The sequence below is a fragment of the Papio anubis genome, chromosome 9 (genome assembly GCF_008728515.1).
Source record: "Papio anubis isolate 15944 chromosome 9, Panubis1.0, whole genome shotgun sequence".
NCBI lineage: Eukaryota > Metazoa > Chordata > Mammalia > Primates > Cercopithecidae > Papio > Papio anubis.
Genome location: NC_044984.1, coordinates 88,293,707 through 88,315,585, shown reverse-complemented (window position 1 = coordinate 88,315,585; position 21,879 = coordinate 88,293,707).

Here is a 21,879-nt window from a genome sequence, read left to right as displayed (position 1 = left end):
GAGACAGAGAGTCTCACTGTGTCACCCAGGCTGGAGTGCAGTGGTGCAGACTTGGCTCACTGCAACCTCCGTTTCCCGGGTTCAAGTGATTCTCCTGCCTCAGCCTCCTGAGTAACTGGGATTACAGGTGCCTGCCACCATGCCTGGCTAATTTTTTGTATTTTTAGTAGAGATGGGGTTTCACCATGTTGGCCAGGCTGGTCTTGAACTCCTGACCTTGTGACCCACCTGCCTCAGACTCCCAAAGTGCTGGGATTACAGGCGTGAGCCACCATGCCAGCCTTTTTTTTTTTTTTTTAGATGGAGTCTTACTCTGTTGCCCAGGCTGGAGTGCAGTGGCAAGATTTCAGCTCACTGCAACCTCTGCCTCATGGGTTCAAGTGATTCTCTCCCTCTGCCTCCCAAGTAGCTGGGACTACAGGCACGTGCCACCAAGCCCAGCTAATTTTTCCATTTTTAGTAGAGATGGGGTTTTACCAGGTTGGCCAGGTTAGCTTCAAACTCCTGACCTCTGGTGATCTGCCTGCCTCAGCCTCCCAAAGTTCTAGGATTACAGGCATGAGCCGCCGTGCCCAGCCTATATATTTCAATCACCCACATCTTTGGTGTAGGGTATAATGTTTTCATATCCTCGTGAGATAATCTCCAAGGGAGACACTTTGTCAGAGCACACAGTTCTATTTATCTAGTTTCTGAGGATTAGTCTCAGGGGCAACTTTATATAATAAATGTTGACTATAGAGTACACGTCTTCTCTACTTAAATCAAAAGTCCAAACTGTGACCCAGGAATACCAATAGTACCTTCCCTTCTCTTCTTCACATGCTTGTAACTGCATGTGTGGAGTGAGGGAACCAATTCTTTTGAAAACGTTCATCCCTCCCTCTTTCTAAATGATTCTAGGATTTAGATGTATGACAAACAAAAAGAAGAAAAGAAAAACCATTTTCTTGGAAGCTGCAAAGGATTGATTTCCCCCCTTGTTTTTTTTTTTGTTTTTTGGTGTTTTTTTTGAGAGCTGCAGAACACACAAAAAAATAGGACGTGTTTCTAAAAAGCTCTAACATATCTATTAGCCACAATCTTTTTTGTGTGCTAAAAGAAACCAGCCACAGTAATACCACTGCTGCCAAAAAAAAAAAAAAAAAGAAAAAAAAATAGTGCTGCCTGAACCTTTGTTAACTTCCTCCTTGTCAGGATGACTTAGTCTTTCTTAAATCCTCATCAGAAGATAAGATCTTTGTTGCTTTGGGGCAGGTAGGCCAAGGGTGGTTTGATTGACTTTGTCACCTAGATGTGGTCACAGAGGTATCAGAGGTTGACAGTGTAGCTACTTGGTTAAAAATGACAACCATCTAAAGAAAAGTACACAAATAGTGTCTACACTTTCTTGGAACTGGGAGTTGGCTTTCTTGGACCCTTCCCTCCAGCTTCAAAAAAGAAATTGCTAAATGCTCAATTTGGTGTTTGCCTAAGGGTGGCTAAACAAGCTGTCTAATGGGGTGTTTGTCCTTATTTCCGAGAAGGAAAGCCTTTCACTCAGTTTGGCTCTAACAAAAACAAATCTACTGAAACCAGAGCGGGGGAAGGAACTTATCAACAAAGGTCAACTAGAAAAAGTACCGAAAATAGAGTTTCTGCCAAAGCTCGGGAGAAACTGAAAGGCAGAAAGAGATCTTTTGGGTTCCGAAGAAGACCTAAAGAAATCCACCTATCTGACTGATCTTCAGACATCAGGGAGGGAAGCAAAATTTGTAGAGACAGTCCTTTCGAAGCATGGTAGGGGTTGGGATGTACGGGGGAGAGTGAGGGGATGAGATGCTCTTCTATTCTCATGCTCCAAAAGTGGCACCTTCCAAACCATATTTTTAAAAGTCACACTGATTAGGGGATCATGAAAAATGTTAGAAGAAGCAAAATGAAAAAGCAAGATGGTGAGCTGCGCAGTTCCATTCCTAGACTTGCTCCCTGACGTTAGAATATGACTAGGACTCTGATTTCTCCTGCCAAACTCCAGTTACAGAGCCAGGACCAAGTAGGAATAAGTGTACTCAAAGCCTTTCTTTGTGGAGTGGAAATGGCCTCTTTTGTTTACAGAGTCATAAAGGACATCTGAACTCCACTAGCTCTTCCTCTTCCACTTGAAGGAAAAAAAAAAAAAAGGGTTGGTTCAAGGTGGTGCACTGAGCCTGCATGCTTCCTCCTTTCCAGATCTCAGTGAAATGTGATCCATGAGATAAGACTAAGTCCTAGGCATTACCTAGAAAATGTCAGTTGAGGGGAGTTGAAGAATTTCTGAATGGTAGTAGGCTGACAGGAATACCAAAGCACTGAGAAACACACAGTCCACCACACTGAAGGACAGAGCTGCTGGATAAATAATTCTCGAGCCTGTAAACTTCACTGGGACAAGTCACCATCTGTTGTATTCATTACTGTATTATTTCTGCCTTGCATAGCTCCTGGCATAGAGTAGGTGTTTGATATTACTGTAAAATCTGAATATGCTAATTTTCTCAAGAGAAAAATAAGCCCAAGGTCAACAGGACAGGAGGTATTGCAGGATGCTTGACCAGAAAGATGAAGTGCCAGGCCAGTGCCCCACCTCTCCCAGTGGCATATAGAGCAGCTAGTTATTGTGTTTGCTCCCAGGCTTTCTGAGTAAAGGATCAGTCATGGGAGATCCTTAGAATAAGAACTGGGGTGAGAGAGAAAAGTAGAGCATTGCTCCAGTTATTATTGAACTGTTAATTAAGGAAAGACACAACTGGGGACAGGTGTGAAATGCCCTGAGGTGCTAAAAGGTAACTTTCCCTACTTGTTTATTTGAGGCCAACCTGCTGACCTCCCCCGCCTGCCCATGAACTTTGGAGTACAACACGTGTTACAGTTAGTCACCACATTTAGTGGGCGGACAGGGCAGAGATGTTGGAAGGAAACCAAAACAATTGGTGAGGAAAGGAGACCAGTTACCAATGCAGGTCAATTTCATTTGCAAAGGAATAACTGAGAATCACCAGACCTTAGAACCAACCTCATAGCCTGAAAGCTAAATGAGTACAGAATTAAATTCTAAGGAGACAACAAATGCAGGCAGCCAAAGAGAACATTCAAGTAATTTTCTTAAGTTTCCTGAGATAAAATCCTTATTAGATCCATAAAAAAAAGCGCTGTAGAAAAAGCAGCAATCGGAGAAAAAGAAAGAAATCTTTAAAAACTAAAAATATGATTAACAAATTATAGAAACTCAATACCAGAAATGAAGTACAGAACAGATACAGTCGAAAAGAGAACTAGTGATTTGGAAGACCAAATCAAGGTATTCTCCCTGAACATAGTGCAAAAAGCTAGAGAAAAAAATTATGAGGAAAAAAATAAACAATATAGAAGATTCAGAAGAAAAAAATCTGCTTAATAAAAATTGTGGGAGATTTTGGAGGCAGAGCAAGATGGCGGAATACAAAGTGCCACCTATCTTCCCCCGCAGCAAGGACACCAATTTAACAACGATCTATACAGAAAAAAACCACCTTCATCAGAACCAAAAATCAGGCGAGCCCTCATAGTACCTGGTTTTATCTTCATATTGATGAAAGGGCCACTGAAGAGATAGAAAAAACAGTCTTGAATTGCCGATGCCACCCTTCCCCACTGTGCTGTCAGGTTAGAGCGGAAAGGGAAACAGGACCAAACTCAGCTAATGCCCACTCATGGAGGAAGCATTTAAATCAGCCCTAGCCAGAGGGAATTCATGGTCCCAGTGGTCAGAACTTGAGTTCCCGCAAACCTCACCACCATGGGCTACAGTGCTGTGTTTCTAAATAAACTTAAAAGGCAGTCTAGGCCATAAGGACTGGAAGACTGAGCGAATCCTAGTGCTGAACAAGGCCTAAAGAGAGTGGACTAGAGGTGGGGCACGTGACCTACTGAGACACCAGCTGGGATATCCAAGGGAGTGCTGGCATTACCCCTACCCTACCCCAGGCTACACAGCTCATGGCTTCAAAAGATACCCCTTCGTTCTGATTCAGGAGAGAAGAGGGAAGAGTGGAGAGTACTGCATCTTGCATCTTGGATACCAGCTCAGCCACAGCAGCAGAGGGCACTAATCAGGGTCCTGAGGCCTTCATTCCAGATCCTAGCTCCCAGATGACATTTCTAGACATACCCTGGGCCAGGAGGGAACCCATTCCCCAGTAACACTGTGGTTCTTGCAGACTCGTAGAGGTATCACCTTGATGGTCTTGGACAAAATCTGGGAGATTTATCTGGATAACCAGGCAGAGACTTTTGTTCTCTTCCCATACTTACTCCTGTACTTTCCTTACGTGAAGGAAAGGACACAGTCCTGGCAGCATTCATCACCTACTAACTGAAGAGCCCTTGGGCCCTGAATAACCAGCAGCAACACCCAGGTAAAATGTTGGGGGCCTTGAGTAAGTCTCTGAGACTGGCTGGCTTCAGGTGAGACTCGGGACATTACTATTTGTGGTGGTTGTGGGGCAAAACTCCTTCTGCTTGAGAAAAGCAGAGGGAAAAGCAAAGGGAACTCTGCCTTGCAACTTAGGTACTAGCACAGCCACAGGGGGATAGAGCACCAAGCAGCCTCTTGGAGCCCTCGACTCCAGTACTTGACTTTTGGATGGCATTTCTGGACCTGTCCTGGGCCAGAGAGGAGCACATGGCCCTAAAGAGTGAGTCCCAGGCCAGGCAGCATTCACTATAAGCTGACTTAAGAGCCCTTGGGCCTTAAGAGAACATTGGTGGTAGTGTGGCAGTACTCCTTCTGGCCTGGAGTGGTAGTGGCTACAGAGTGAAGCTCCTCTCTCTTTGGAAAAGGGAAGGCAGAGGAGGAAGGACTGCATCTTGTGCATTGATCTGCACCTTGTGGTTTGAGTGCCAGCTCAGCTGCAGTACAATAGAACACCAGGTAGGCTTCTAAGGTTTTTGACTATATTCCCTGACTCCTGTACAGCACCTCTGCACCCACCTGGTGCCTGGGGGACCTCGCCACCCTGAAGGGAAGGTCACAGGCCTGGCTGGCTTGGGTATCAAGTGATCGAAGAGCCCTAGGGCCTTGAGTGAACATAGGCAGTAGCTAGTGAGTGGCTACAGCAGGCCTTTGGTGAGATCCAGTGCTGTGCTGACTTCAGGTGTGATCCAGAGCAGTCATAGTGGTGGCGGCCACAGAGGTTCTTGTGTCACTACACCCCAGCTTTAGGTGGCTCCAAACAAAGAGAGATTCTGTTTGTTTGGGAGTAAGTATGGGAAGAGAACAAGAGTCTCTGCCTGGTACTCCAGATAATTCTCCCAGATCTTGTCCAAGGCCATCAAGGCGGTACTTCTATGAGTCTGCAAAAACCACAGTGTTACTGGGCTTGGGGTGCCCAGTGAAGCACATACAGCTTAGATCACAACGCCCAGGTTCTTGTTCTTTCAAATATCTGAAAAGCCTTCCCAAGAAAGACAGCTACAATAAAGCCCAGACAGTGAGGACTATAATAAATACCTCACTCTTCAATGGCCAGACACTAAAGAACATCTACCAGTATCAACACCATCCAGGGAAACACGACCTCACCAAATGAACTAAATAAGCCACCAGGGACCAACCCTGGAAAAATGGAGATATGTGACTTTTCAGACAGAAAATTCAAAATAGCTGTGTTGAGGATACTCAAAGAAATTCAAGATAACACAGGGAAGGAATTCAGAATTCTATCAGATAAAGTTAACAATGAGATTGAAATAATTAAGAAGAATTAAGCAAAAATTCTGAAGCTGAAACATGCAACTGGTATACTAAAGAATGCATCAGAGTCCTTTAATAGCATAATGGATCAAGCGGAAGAAAGAATTGGTGAGGTTGAAGACAGACTATTTGAAAATACAGTCAGAAGAGACACAAGAGAAATGAATAACAATGAAGTACACCTATAGGATCTAAAAAATAGCTTCAAAAGGACAAATCTAAGAGTTATTGGCCATAAAGAGGAGGTAGAGAAAGAGATAGGGGTAGAAAGTTTATTCAAATGAATAATATCAGAGAACTTCCAAAACCTAGAGAAAGATATCAACATTCAAGTACAAGAAGGTAATAGAACACCAAGCAGATTTAACCTAAAGAAGACTACCTCAGGGCATTTAATAATCAAACTCCCAAAGGTCAAGAATAAAGAACGGATCCTAACAGCAGCAAGAGAAAAGAAACAAAGTACAATAGAGCTCCACTATGTCTGGCAGCAGACTTTTCAGTGGAAACTGAAAAGAGAAATAGCCCAGGAGAGAATGACATGACATATTTAAAGTGCTGAAGGAAGAAAATAAACTTTTACCCTAGAATAGTATATTTGGCAAAAATATCCTTCAAATATGAAAGAGAAATAAAGACATTCCCAGACAAATAACAGCTGGGGGATTTCATCAACACCAGACCCGTTCTATAAGAAATGCTAAAGGGAATACTTCAATCAGAAAGAAAAGAACATTACTAAGTAATCACCTGAAAGTACAAAACTCACCAGTAATGGTGGGTACACAGAAAAACACAGACTATTTTAACACTGTAATTGTGATATGTAAACTACTCTTATCCTGAATAGAAAGACTAAATGATGAACCAATAAAAAAAATAATGACAACAGCATTTCAAGACGTCAGTAAAATAAGATATAAATAGAAATAACAAAAAGTTAAAAAGCAAGGGGACAAAGTTAAGGTGTAGAGCTTTTATTAGTGTTCTCTTTGATTGTTTGTTTGTTTGTTTATGCAAAGAGTGTTGTTAACAGGTTAAAATAATGGGACATAAGAGTATCTGCAAGCTTTGTGGTAACCTCAAACCAAAAAAACATATAATGGAGACACAAAAATAAAAAGCAAGAAACCAAATCTTACCACCAGAGAAAATCACCTTCACTAAAGGAAGACAGGAAGGATAGAAAGATGGAAGAGAAGACCACAAAACAACCAGAAAACAAATAACAAAGTGGGAGAAGTAAGTCTTTATTTATCAATAATAACATTGAATGTAAATGGACTAAACTCTCCAATCAAAAGACATAGACTGGATGAGTGGATGAAAAAAACAAGACCCATTAATCTGGTGCCTACAAGAAATACACTTCACCTATAAAGACACACATAGACTGAAAATAAAAGGATGGAAAAAAAAAACAAAACAAAAATCAGCAGGAGTTGCTATAGTGCCATCAGACAAAATAGCTTTCAAGCCCAAAATTATAAGAAGAAATAAAGAAGGTCACTATATAATGTTAAAGGGGTCAATTCAGCAAGAGGATATAACAATTTTAAATACATATGACTCAAACACTGAAGCATCCAGATATATAAAACAAATATTAGAACTGAAGAGAGAGATAGGTAATAATACAATAACAGCTAGAGACTTCAACACTCCACTTTCAGCATTGGACAGATATTCCAGACAGAAAATCAACAAAGAAATACCAGACTTAATCTGCACTATAGATCAAATAGATCTAGTAAATATTTACAGAACATTTCATCCAATGGCTACAGAATACACATTTTTTTCCCTTAGCACATGGATCATTCTCAAGGACAGGCCATATGTTAGGTCACAAAACAAGTCTTACAACATTCAAAAAAAATTGAAATGACGACAACCGTCTTCTCTCATCACAATGGAATAAAACTAGAAATCAATAACAAGAGGAATTTTGGAAACTTTACAAATACATGGAAATTAAACAATATACTCCTGAATTACCAGTGGGTCAACGAAGAAATTAAAAAGGAAATTTAAAAAATGTATTGAAACAAATGATACCAAAACCTATGGGATGCAGCAAAATCAGTACTAAGAGGGAAACTTATAGCTATAAGTGCTTAAATTAAAAAAAAGGGAAAACTTCAAATGAGCAATCTAACAATGCATCTTAAAGAACTAGAAAAGCAAGAGGAAACCAAACCCAAAATTGGTAGAAGAAAAGAAATAATAAAGATCAGAACAGAAATAAATGAAACTGAAATAAAAACATACAAAATATCAATGAAACAAAAAGTTGGTGTTTAGAAAAGTTAAACAAAATTGACAAAACTTTAGCCAGCCTAAGAAAAAAAGAGAAAAGATGCAAATAAATAAAATCAGAATTGAAAAAGGAGACATTACATCTGATATAACAGAAATTCAAAGGATCATTAGTGGCTACTATGAGCACCAAATACCAATAAATTGGAAAATTTAGAAGAAATGGACAAATTCCTAGAAAAATACAACCTACCAAAATTAAATCAGGAACAAACCCAAAACCTTAACAGACCAATAACAAGTAATGAGATAAAAGCCTTATATAATAACAAGTCTCCCAGTAAAGAAAAGCCCAGGACCTAATGGCTTCACTGCTGAATTCTACCAAACATTTAAAGAAGAAGTAATACCAATCCTACTCAAACTATGCTGAAAAATAGAGGAGGAGGGACTACTTCCAAACTCATTCTACAAGGCCAGTATTACCTTGATACCAAAACCAGACAAAGACACACACACACACACACACACACACACACACACACACATAAAATGAAAAACAAAAAACTACAGGTCAATATCTCTGGTGGATATTTATGTAAAAATCCTCAACAAAATACTAACAAATCGAATTCAACAATACATTAGAAAGATCATTCATCACAATCAAATGGGATTTATCCCTGGGATGCAAGGATGGTTCAACATATGCAAATTAATCAATGTGATACATCATATCCACAGAATGAAGGGTAAAAACTATATGATCATTTCAATTGATGCTGAAAAATCATGTAATAAAATTGAACATCTCTTCATGATTAAAAACCCTCAAAAAACTGGGGAAAGAAGAAACATACTTCAACATAATGAAAGCCAGATATGAAAGACCCACAGATAGTATAATACTGAATGTGGAAAAACTTAAAGCCTTTCCTGTATGCTCTAGAACAGGACAAGGATGTGCCCACTTTCACCACTGTTATTAAACATAGTACTGGAAGTCCTAGCTAGAGCAATAAGACAAGAGGAAGATATAAAGGTCATCCAAACTGGAAAGTCAAATTTTCCTTGTTTGCAGATAACATAATCTTATATTTGGAAAAACCTAAAGACTCCACAAAGAAACTATTAGAACTGATAAACAAATTCAGTAAAGTTACAGGATACAAAATCAACATACAAAAATCAGTAGCATTTCTATATGCCAATAGTGAGCAATCTGAAGAAGAAATGAAAAAAGTAATCCCATTTACAGTATCCACACATAAAATTAAACATCCAGAAATACTTAACCAAAGAAGCAAAAGATGTTTATAATGAAAACTATAAAACACTTATGAAAGAAATTGAAGAGGACACCAAAAAAAGAGAAAAATATTCTATGTTCACAGATTGGAAAAATCAATATTGTTAAAATATTCATACTACCCAAAGCAATCTACAGATTCAATGCAAACTCTATCAAAATACCAATAATATTCTTCACAGAAATAGCAAAAACAATCCAAAAATTTATATAGAACTACAAAAAGAGCCAGAATAGTCAAAGATATCTTAAGCAAAAAGAACAAAACTGGAGGAATCACATTATCTGCTTTCAAATTATACTACAGAGCTATAGTAACCAAAACAGTATGGTACCAGCCTAAAAACAGACACATAGACCAATGGAACAGAATAGAGAACCCAGAAACAAATCCACACACCTAGCATGAAAACATTTTTTGACAAAGGTGCCAAGAATATACACTGGGGAAAAGAAAGTCTCTTCAACAAATGGTGTTAGGAAAACTGGATATCCAAAGGCACATGAGTGAAACTAGACCCCTATCTCTAGCCATATACAGAAATCAAATAAAAATGGATTAAAGACTTAAATCAAAGACCTTGAACTATGTCTTCTACTACAAGAAAACATTGGGGAAAATCTCTAGAACACTGGCCTGGGCAAAAATTTATTGAGCAATACCCCACAAGCAAAGGCAACCAAAGTAAACATGCACAAATGATACCACATCAAGTTAAAGAGCTTCTGCACAGCAAATGAGACAATTAACAACGTGAAGAGACAACCCAGAGAATGAGAGAAAATATTTGCAAACTACCCATCTGACAAGGGATTAATAACTACCATATATAAGGATTTCAATTCTACAGGAAAAATCTAATAATCCATTCAAAAAATGGGCAAAAGACTTGAATAGACATTTCTCAACAGAAAACATACAAATGGCAAACAGGCATATGAAAAGGTGCTCAACATTATTGATCATCAGAGAAATACAAATTTAAACCACAATGAGATATCATCTCATCCCAGTTAAAATGGCTTATATCCAAAAGACAGGCAATAACAAATGTTGGCCAGTATGTGAAGAAAAGGGAACACTCATACACTGTTGGTGGGCATGTGAATTAGTACAACTACTATGGAGAATAGTTTGGAGGTTCCTTAAAAGCTAAAAATTGAACTACTGTATGATCCAGCAATCCCACTGCTAGGGATATACCCAAAAGAAAGAAAATTCATATATCGAAGAGATACCTGCATTCCTATGTTTGTTGCAGCACTGTTTACAATAGCTAACATTTGTAAGCAACTTAAGTGTCCATCAACAGATGAATGGATAAGGAAAATGTGGTACATATACACAATAGAGTACTATTCAGCAATAAAAAATAATGCAAAGCCAATCATTTGCAACATGGATGAAGCCAGCGATCATTATGAAGTGAAATAAGTCAGACACAGAAAGACCAACATTGCATGTTCTCATTTATTTGTGGGTTCTAAAAATAAAAACAATTAAACTCCTGGACATAGAGAACAGAAGGATGGTAACCAGAGGCTGGGAAGGTCATGGGGAGCTGCGGGAGAGGTGAAGGATAGTTAATGGACACAAAAAAACAGAAAGAATGAATAAGACCTACTATTTGATATCAAAACAGGGTGACTATAGTCAATAACAACTTAATTGTATATTTTAAAATAACTTAGAAAGTGTAATCAGATTGTTTGTAACTCAAAAGATAAAGTCTTGAAGGGATGAATACCCCATTACCTACATATATACCTATCCTACTACCTACTGTACCCACAAAATTTTTTTTAAATGTTTCCATTTAATGTGAGGCAGGATAAAGAAAGATTCACATTATTTTAAACAATTATAGGACAGCATGGATAAGATGACAGGGAGTCATTAGTAGACAAACATCCACTGTATCACTTGACTAGCCTAAGTAAATAAATAAATATTAAGACATTAGGTTAAAATTTAAAACCCAATAATTCTGGAACCACTATGTGCCGAGCAAGAATACTGAAAGAGAGGTATACAGAAACATCCCATTAAAAATTCTGAATTTCTGACTTGTTTGCTTTTACATTCATAGTGTATCTCTTGTATACGGCATGTAGTTGAGTCTTGTCTTTTCATTTGTTTGAAAACATCTGTGCTCCCATTTTGCCTATGTCAGAGCTACCAGACTCCTTTTAATTGTTGTCCACTATCATCTCCATTTCACAATAGCTTTAGACATGGTGTTCTCCATTTTCTCTTCCAAATAATCAGTCCCCTCAGGCAGATATGTGGGGTTGATCCTATGGCCTGCCTTTCTCTCTGGGAAGAAACCCGGTGCCACTCAAAAGGAGTTTGGGGTTGGGACCTGCTTTTCCCGGGGTGACATTCCCACTCTATAATGGGCTTTGAGGAGGAGTGGCAGTCCCTGGTCTTCTTGGCTTGCCCATCTCAGCGTGAAACCTCCACCCTATGAGCTGGCTGGAGTGTACGTGTTTGGAGTCCCAGTACTCTTGGGTGCCGCACTTGGGGCAGAGCTTCCACACTACTGGTGGGGGTGCATGATGGGGGAAGCAAGACCTGTTCCTCTTGGCCATGTCTACCAGGAATAGAGCTCCTGCAACACAGGGCTGGGATAGACAAAAAAAATGTCAGTAGCCTGCCCTTCTGAGGGTAAAACGGTAGCCCCAGCCTGGGAACTTAAGGGAGAGGAAGGTCCCCTCTTCATTTTCTTAGTTGCACATTCTCAGGGTAGAGCTTCCATAACACAGACCTGAGGAGAGGTGAGGAAATGGAATGAGCAGATCATGGTTCAAGTGCCACAGACTGTCAGTGTTCTCACCAATATTTAGTAGATTTTCTTGAATAAATACTTCTTCATGTGTTGTATGTTGTATGTCTTTAGGACAATTTCCAGAGACTTGGAATGACTTTTTAAAAAATACTTTTCACCAGTTAAATTGCTATTTTACTTGGGAGAGGGCCTGGGAAGTCCTGCTCCCACCTCTAAATCATTCATTATTTCTGATGAATCATTTTCAGTGACTCTTGTCTTTATTTCCATGTATAAAATGTGTCTTTTATCGGGCTGTTCTGAAGATTTTTTTCTTTATCCTTGGTTTTCAGCAATTTGTCAATTATGTGCCTAGATATGAATTTCTATTTTTTTTCTGTTTGAGGTGTACTGGGCTTCTTAGATTCATAAATTGATATTATTATTCAAATTTGGAAAATTTTCAGCCAAGTCTCCTTAAATATTTTTTGCCTCATTAATTCTCTTTTCTCCTGAATAACACATATGTTAGATTGCTTATTATTTCCCTATTGGTAAGGAAGGCTCTGTTCATTTCTTTTCAAATATTCTTCTCCTTCAGTTGGTGATTTTTGTTGGCTTTTCTTCAAGTTCTCTGATCTTTCCTTCTATTGTTTTCAAACTGATGTTGATCCCATCCATAATTTTTTCAGGTATTGTATTTTTTATTTCAGATATTGTATTTTTCAGTTCTGAGATTGCATTTTTTTAGTTCTGATTTCCATTTGGTTCTTTTTCAGCATTTTCATCTCTTTCCTGAAATCCTCATGTCTCCACACATTACACCCATTGTTTCCTGTAAATTCTGTAACATATTTACAATAGTAATTTTAAAGTCCTTATATGTTAATTACAATACCTGCTTTGTTTGTGGGTATCTTTTTTTTCTGGAGTTTCTCTCTCTCTTTCTATTATTGTCATATATTTCTGCTTCTTTACATGTCTGGTAATTTTTATTGTATGCTGGACAATGTAGAAACTCTAAATTCTGTCATTTTCATCAGAATAGTATTTGGTTTTGTTCTAGTAGGCAGGTAAATTTCTTGTGGATAACCTTAATCCTGTGTAGGCTTATTTCCAGGCTTTATTAAGCTAGTTATATTTAATTTTTGCTCTTACTCCTAGGATATAACTCTGAGTTTTGGGATATGATCCTCATATCTAGGGCATGATGCTTCTGGCATACTGATGGAATTCAAGAGATGTTTATCAAGCCCCACTAATTTGGTGAGATTTTAACTTCAAACTGTATCTCTCCAGTACTAGGCAGCTGCTGAAATCTCTGCTTAGCCTTCCAGCTGATGTTTTCTGCTATGCTCTTTGGAGTCTTGCCCTGCACATTTGTGGTTAAAGAGTCAGCCAAGGTTTTGAGAAGATTTTGTACATAATTCTGGGACCTCCCCGTTCTATTACTCCTAACCTCCTGGGATCCCCCAACAACCCACTTCAATTTCCAGTTGCTCTGGCAGCGCTGTACTCAAGCCTCTAATTCTTTAGTTAAATAAGTACTTGTTCTGCAGGTGGTGGATGTCTTCAGGTAAAAAACCAGTTAAATATGTATTATATCTCCTCCAGTTTGTGCCTATTTTTGGTCCTTCTTGTGCATGTGTGTGTGTGTGTGAGAGAGAGACAGAGAGAGAGACACAGAGAGAGGGAGAGAGGGAGAGAGAGAGAGAGACAGAATGAGTTCATAAGCAGTGGAAGGTTTAGTCTGATACTAACTACTCTGCCATTACTCAAAGCTGGAAGTCTTTATATTTTTTAAACATTAATGAAATTATACCATGTATTCTATTTTATAACATTTTGGTAAAAAGTTGAACAACATATTTTAGATATCATTGTATACATATATTTTAATTGACTTTATGTCTTTTGCCTGATATATGGTGCTCCATATGTCGATAAAAGGCTGTAAAACAAGGATAAATTATAAATGGAGTTATAGGTTATGAATTAGGTCTCTTTCAATGTTGTTTGAGAGATATTAAATTAGTTTCTTTTGAATGAATCTCCTTATAAGAGCGGACCACAAAAGACTAGTTATATTTGGGTCTGTAGCACCATGAATTGAAATAATCCTCTATAATGAACATTTTGGTTGTGTTCAGTTTTCGCTATTACAAGCAATGATGCAATGAACATCCTTGTACATCACTTTTCAGTGTTTCCTGAAGGATTATTTGTAGGAGTTGAAATGTTGAGTCAAACTAAATCCACATTTATAATTTTAATAAAGAGTTACCAATTACTATTTAATAATTCTATACTCTCCAACAGTAAATGAAATTGCCTATTTCTTCACAATTTTAACAATATTGGATGTTTTCAACCTTTAAATCTTTCCCATAAACACAAACATGCTCAGAGCATTTTTAAAAAGAGAAATTGTCAAGTCCTCTTTTGCTGTTCTTAATCCTGATTCTGAGCTATTTTAAATTTCTCTTTCTAATTTCCTAACATTGTGACTCAGTCTTAGAATAGGAAAATCAATTTTGGCTCTGGACTCCCCACTCAAAAACAATTTGGATTCTATGTCCAGGCATGCTGTTTCTGATGAAGCATCATTCCCAGTTCAACCTGGTCTAGGGTTTTATTTCCTAGTGTTCTTCTACCATGGGTATTCACAGTTTACCTCATTCCTTTCACATTCCCTCGTTTAGTTTTGAAATTTACTGCATTCCCTAAAATAGACAGTTTTATCTTTGTAAATTAGGCCATTACAATTTCAGTTGAACCATATCCCTGTAATAATTGGTTGAAAAGTATTTTGTCAGTAAGAAATGATCTAATATGCCTCAAGAATTACTGCTGTAGCTTTCTTACTTAAAAAAAAAGTAATCATTAAGAGAGCAAATTACATATTGGAACATTTTGTCAGTAAAATATATATGTTGATCTTGGACTTCCAAGTTTAAAAAATATATATATTTTAAAGTAATTTAAGAAAATTTCAAACTGAAAGTCATTGTGAGATAAAAGTTCCTATCAAGTGTCCAGCAAAATTAATAAAATATATTAATCAAAACATATAATTGTGAAATTTAAGAATATTGGAATCAAATATATACATATATATGTCAAATACAGCTTAAAGATAGCAGATATTGGGGCCGGGCGCGGTGGCTCAAGCCTGTAATCCCAGCACTTTGGGAGGCCGAGGCGGGTGGATCACGAGGTCAGGAGATCAAGACCATCCTGGCTAACATGGTGAAACCCCGTCTCTACTGAAAATACAAAAAACTAGCCGGGCGTGGTGGCGGGCGCCTGTAGTCCCAGCTACTCGGAGGCTGAGGCAGGAGAATGGCGTGAACCTGGGAGGCAGAGCTTGCAGTGAGCCGAGATCGCGCCACTGCACTCCAGCCTGGGTGACACAGTGCGAGACTCCGTCTCAAAAAAAAAAAAAAAAAAAAAGATAGCAGATATTAAACACACATGTCTTCCTGTACTTTTTATGGATCCCTACTAACTAACATATAGGAAGGAAACCCAAGAAGGAAAGGATAATTGGAGGGAAAATGAAAGCCATCAAATGTTGTGAGTTAGAAAACAGAAAGAGGAAAGAAAACTGACCTAGCGGATCTAGGACAGCTACCTATGTCCTAAGTGAGCAAGCTAAGTAGTAGCCCATTTTCTAAAATAGAATCACAAAGTCGCAAGAATTAGAAGTAGCAGGGGTTTATGATTTGGGAGTAAAGGGGAATACAAAAGTCTAGGAGTCAGATAGACACAAATTCAAATCCTCCCCGCTCCCCCGCCCAAATCCTAATGCTTACTTTGTGTGATCAGATAATTAACCCCTTTTTCCCTCAGCAGAAATTTGTGGTTTATACTCCAGAGACAGCAAAAACAGAAGGTCTCTGAAGTGTGGGATACATGGCACAGTTGAGGGCAGCAATCATTTTGAAAGAAGGAGGACTAAATACTAAATGTTGAAGCCCTCTGCTACAGCTCATGGCCCTCTTCCATCACTAGGTTCCCAGAAAACTGTGCAGGATCTTAGAAGATTCTTCTCTGAAAACATCTGACAAGTCAAAAGAAAAGATTTAAAGACGCTTATATTAGGATTATCCAACAAACAGCTCAGCCTGATAATCCTACAAGTGAGCTAATGGTCGTGAAACTCCACCCACAATACAGAGTCTCATTCAGCTTTTTAGGGCTCCAATTTTAAATATAAATGAACAGCCAACCATCACCTTTTAAAGAAAGCCTCTAACATGAAAGGCCGAGACTAAAAACAAAGAGATTAAAGTAATTTGGAGAAAATATAAATTAGATAAGAAGACAAAAACTATCAGAGAGCTAAGAGAATATATTGTAAATATGAAGCAGGATGCTGTTTTGAAATGGTGCATTCATACAACAGAATAGTCTTAGCAATTAAAAATATTATGTTATAAATTAAAAATCCAGTAAGAAGGTTGGAAGGAAAATTTGATTAAACCTTCCAAAGGACAATAAAATGACAAAAAATAAGAGAGAAAGGGCAAGGAAATTTAAGGATCAAGCCAGGAAGTCCAATATCCAAACACTATGAGTCATAGAAAGAGATAAAAAGAAAACAGTAAATGGAATCATCAAAAAGTAATTTAAGAAAATTTCAAACTGAAAGTCATTGTGAGATAAAAGTTCCTATCAAGTGTCCAGCAAAATGAATAAAATATATCAGTCAAAACATATCATTGTGAAATTTAAGAATATTGAAATCAAAGAAAAAATTCTAAAGCTTCTAGAGAGTGAAAAATTGGTTAGATTCTAATGAAAAATCAGAATGACCATTAATCTTCTCAATGATAATGCTAGAAGCTAGAAGTAATTCTGCAGAAAAATGAATTTTATAGAATTTTATACCCAGCCAAGCTATCAAATAAAATAACATCTTTTCCAGACATATAAGCTCTCAAACAGCACTCTATGCACCTTTCTAAAGATGCAATTAGAGAAGCTCCTCCACCAAAATAAAAGAGGAAAACAAGAAAGATACTGGAATGCAGGACAAAGGGATCCTACACAAGAAACAAGTTCAATAAATCCCAGCATGATATTGAGAGAAAATCTTCAGGATAACAGCTATGTAGCAAGTCCACAGGGCAACTCATCTATATTGGAGAAAGCCAGAATACTCATAAGGATCTAAGATGATGAAATTGATAGAATGCTTGCATATGAACATTTTTGAGAGTTTGGGGATGAATTAATGATAAATGCACAGAAACTAAACAAACAAGAAGAGGAATTCAAGTTAAATCCAAAAGCTGGATAAGGAAAAGTCATCACAGTTCAACATTTATATTGTCATATTAATACCGATCCCACCAAAATTATGGTATAAATATTGGGATAATGAAGGATAAGAAGTGTGTGCCAGGGGAGGCTGGGGGCATTTTCTGACCATCTTGTCATAACTGGGCAGATCCCCAAACCATTTTTTCTTTGTTGGAGGGAAAGATGGTATTAAAGCCGGAACTCAAAGCAATATTTTTGAGATTTACTCACTTTGCCCTGAGTATCTACCATATATACATGTTATTAAACTTCTGTTAGTTTTTCTCTGATTAATCTATCTTTTGTTATGGGGTCAATCTCAACTGAGAACTACAAAAGGGTAGAGAGAAAATTATTTCTCTAAATCGTTTTTCCTTCTCTACATTGTCAACAGAGAACAGAAGGAAACAAGTTCTTACGAGTGCAAACTGTGCCTGGAAATTCCAACAGTGAAGACACATACAGGCAGGTTTGTGTCTGAAACATTCACCAGGAATCTCAAATATTGGGACAATCACTACTCAAGGAAGTCCTGCATTACAGGGGAGGCCATCCTACTTGAAGATCTGTTTATTTCACAGACAATGAAGCAGGGGAGGGAATTCTTTGGATTTTTACTTGGGAGCCCAAAATTCAGACTGACCAACAGTGACCTCAGATAATCTTTGCTGGACTTAACAAATTCAGAGGACAGACCATGTCTCAGTCCTGTGGATGACCTAATCAGATTAGCTGTTTGGAAGGCAGGATACATACCTGTCATTGCTAAAGGGCAGGAGGATTATTGCTCAGAGGGTAGAGTAAGCTAATGACATTTCACTGCAGAAATGCTCCATGGGAACAGAATGAAGAGTTTGGGGTGGGAACAGAGAGCAACAAGGATTCTTTAGAGAAGTCCAGAAGGAGCTCATATTTTTTTTGGTCAAATAAAGTCAGAATACTCTCTAGATCACTCAGATACTAAGACAACTTCATAGTGCTGCCCTCGTAATTGCGTACTTGTGTGAGAAAGAAAGAACATTTAAACCATTTATCCAAAATCAGTGTCGCCAGCAGTGGGGTGTGGGATCCACCTGTCTTCCTTCTCCCAGAGAATCAGCTCTTCCTACATTTTCTCAGGCAAAAAAGGCTATGGATGAAAGGTCATGAATGGAGTGCTTTTCCATCAGCCTTGAGAAAAATACCCTATTAAAAAACCCATGCCATGCCCTGCCCACAGACTGTCTCAGATGGGATCATATTGGCTGTTTACTAAATACCACAGGGCAGTAACTGCAACCTCACTTTGTTCTGCTGTTTTGTAGGACTTTGATGGCTGGTGGCAGGCAGAACCTATTAAAGATTGTCTATTTTATTAATGTCACTCATTTGTTCTCTATAATGATAATGGGAGATAGATACACTAAAAATCCAGCTGGTGGGCTGGGCACATGCTGATATGCAGCTGACATCACCTTTCTGAGGCCCTGGACAATACTTCAGGGGTTCATTTAAATAACAACTCATAGAGTCCTAAGTTTTGGCACTGCTATGTATTTTAGCCAAATGACCTTGGCTGAGTGAGTTAGCTTCCTTGAGCATCAGTTTCTGGCCTGTAAAGTAAAGGGAAAAAAGCTAAAACTCTGAATCTCAAAATGGCTCCTGGCTCCTAAGATTGTCAGAGGATTAAATGACACAATGTACTTGAAATCCCCTTCCATGTGCCAGGGGTATAATAAATGCTTCATCATTGCTGCTTCCTTTCTTTTGTCTCCCCTTCCCTGCCTCTCTGTGCTCACTGCACATGAGTGTGTTGTTCCTGCAGAATGAGTTCATTGAGACAGAACAGAAGTTAGTTAATTGGACATGTTCTAGCACTGCCCTAAATAAATACAGTCAGCCCTCTACATCTGTGGGTTCCACATCCCCAGATTCAACCGACTGTGAATCAAAAATATTCGGAAAAAAAAAACCAAAAACCACAATACAACAATAACAATAATACAAAGAAAAAACAAGACAGTATAACAACTGTTTACATAGCATACATTGTATTAGGTATTGTAAGTAACCTACAGATGATTTAAAGTATACAGGAGGATAGCCTGGCATGGTAACTCACATAATTCCAGCACTTTGAGAGGCCCAGATGGGAGGACTGCTTGAGTTCAAGACCAGCCTGGGCAACATAGTCATGTCTATAAAAAATGTTTAAAAATCAGCCAGGCATGGTGGCATGCGCCTGTAGTCCTAGCTACTAGGGAGGCCAAGGCAGAAGGATCCCCTGAGCCGAGGAGGTTGAGACTACAGTGACCTGGGAACACTCCACTATACTCTAGCTTGGGCATCAGAGTGAGATCCTGTTTCAAAATAAATAAATAAAGTATACAAGAGGATGTGGTAGGTTATATGGCAATACTACATGATTTTATACAAGGGAATTGAGCATCCATGGGTTTTGCTTTCTGCAGAGGCCTTGGAATGAGTCTGCTGTGGATACCAAGGGAGGACTGCACCAGTAGCAGTTGTGTGTAGCCTGTAACTAGGTGGGGGATGGGGGAGCGGGGAAGGTGATACATGGGGCATCACCCTAAGCTATCTGTTATGAAAAGCTTTTCTGTGCTAACCATAGAAGACCTCTTCACTGGAACTTGGGATGTTTTGCTTTAGCATCTACTGCTACTCCAGGGAACAGCTGAGTACCAAGGATGTGAGCGTTGGAACATTATAGTCTAGGATTTGTTGATTCACTCTTTCGGCAAACATTGCAAACCTGAGTACAAGCCAGGCACCACTCATTCATTTCTTTATTCATCATCAAATATTTCTATAACATTTATTCTGTGCCTGACACTGTTCTAAGCACTGAACAAATACTCTCTCAATGCCTCCTTATAATGGTGTTATGAGGTTGGTTCTATGATTATCTGTGTTTCAGAGGTAAGGACAGAGAAGCACAGAGAAGTTACGTAACTTGCATAAGAAACGTGTAAGATTTTTTGACTCAGTGACAGTAGTGTTTACAGTTCTCCATCACTTGCCCTGTACTGAGGGGTACGCATACGTTTTTGTGTTTATGCTTTCCTTCATTCACTGAGACCTTTGTTAATCATGACTTCATGTGCCAGACACTGCACTGGGAAAGAAGGGGACACAAGACACAGGTGGGCCCTCAGAGAGCTATATTTCAAGGAAGCAAAAGCCAAGTGACCCTCACCTTTATCCTTGACTTTGGAAGCAACAAAGAGAATTGACTCAGGTCAAGAATGCTGTCATTGTCATTGGGATAGGCTACTTTAAATAAAATAAATGATGTTATGGGGCAGTAAACATGTGGCCTTTGCCCTTATATGGCTCATGCTAAGGAGTCTATGTGGTGTACATGTGCAGATCTTCCTGGTTCAGAAGAGAAAATCTGTGTGAGGCTAATGTTCCCATCAAAATCCAACAGGAGGCTGGGCACAGTGGCTCATGCCTGTAATCCCAGCACTTCAGGAGGCCGAGGATGGAGGATCGCTTAAGGCCAGGAGTTCAAGATCAGCCTAAGCAGCATAGTGAAATCTCATCTCTACAAAAAATATAAAAATTAGCCAGGCACGGTGACACACATCTGTAATCCTTGCCACTTGGGAGGTGAGGTGGGAGGATAGCTTGAGCCTGGGACTTTGAGGCTGTAGTAAGCTATGACTGTGACTGCCTGGGGAACAGAGCAAGACCTTGTCTCTATATAAAAATAAATAAATACATAAATAAAATCTAACTGGGTATGTGGCCATAGCTCCAGTGTTTCCCGACTTCACATGTGTATCATCAATTAAGAATAGTTTGTATTAGGTGTTAGGTATTTATTTTTATGTGTACTGTAAAATATATAAATAACATCGACCCATCATTTCAAGTATACTGCTATTTGGAATAAAAACAAAAAAATTTAAGTGAATTAATTCAAAGAAAAATATTAAACTAATAATGGCACAGGTGGTACTGTAGATATTGAAAATTAGCAAAGTGGTACTCATATGAAGCATACGGCAGAGCTTATTGGGGGTGTTACTGGTATTTCGGGTGGGGAACTCTTCATTCTGTAGTATTATCCTAAGCCCCTGCCTATCACATGGCAGTAATGCTACCCCGAACCCTGGCTAATGCGTGGTGACAGCTTCATATGCACACACACACACACACACACACACATGCCTCCACACATTTTCAAAGGCCACAGAGTACAGGCCTGGGGGGCGTTTGGTATCCCCTCTGACTGGGAACTATTGCTAAACGGAAGCTAAAGACTTGTCAGATGCCTCACTGGGAAAACAAACAAGCTATGTTCGGGTATTTTTGAAGTAGAATGAAGGGAAGATAAAACTCAAGTTCAATTGCCAAGTGACTCAGTGGGGGAGGCACCACAGTGAGCAAATGAGAACTGAAATGAGAAGACAGCAAAGGGATGAGAAGTCCTGGCAAGTGTGGGGACAGACCGCAGAGGCCTGGGGCTATAGACAGAG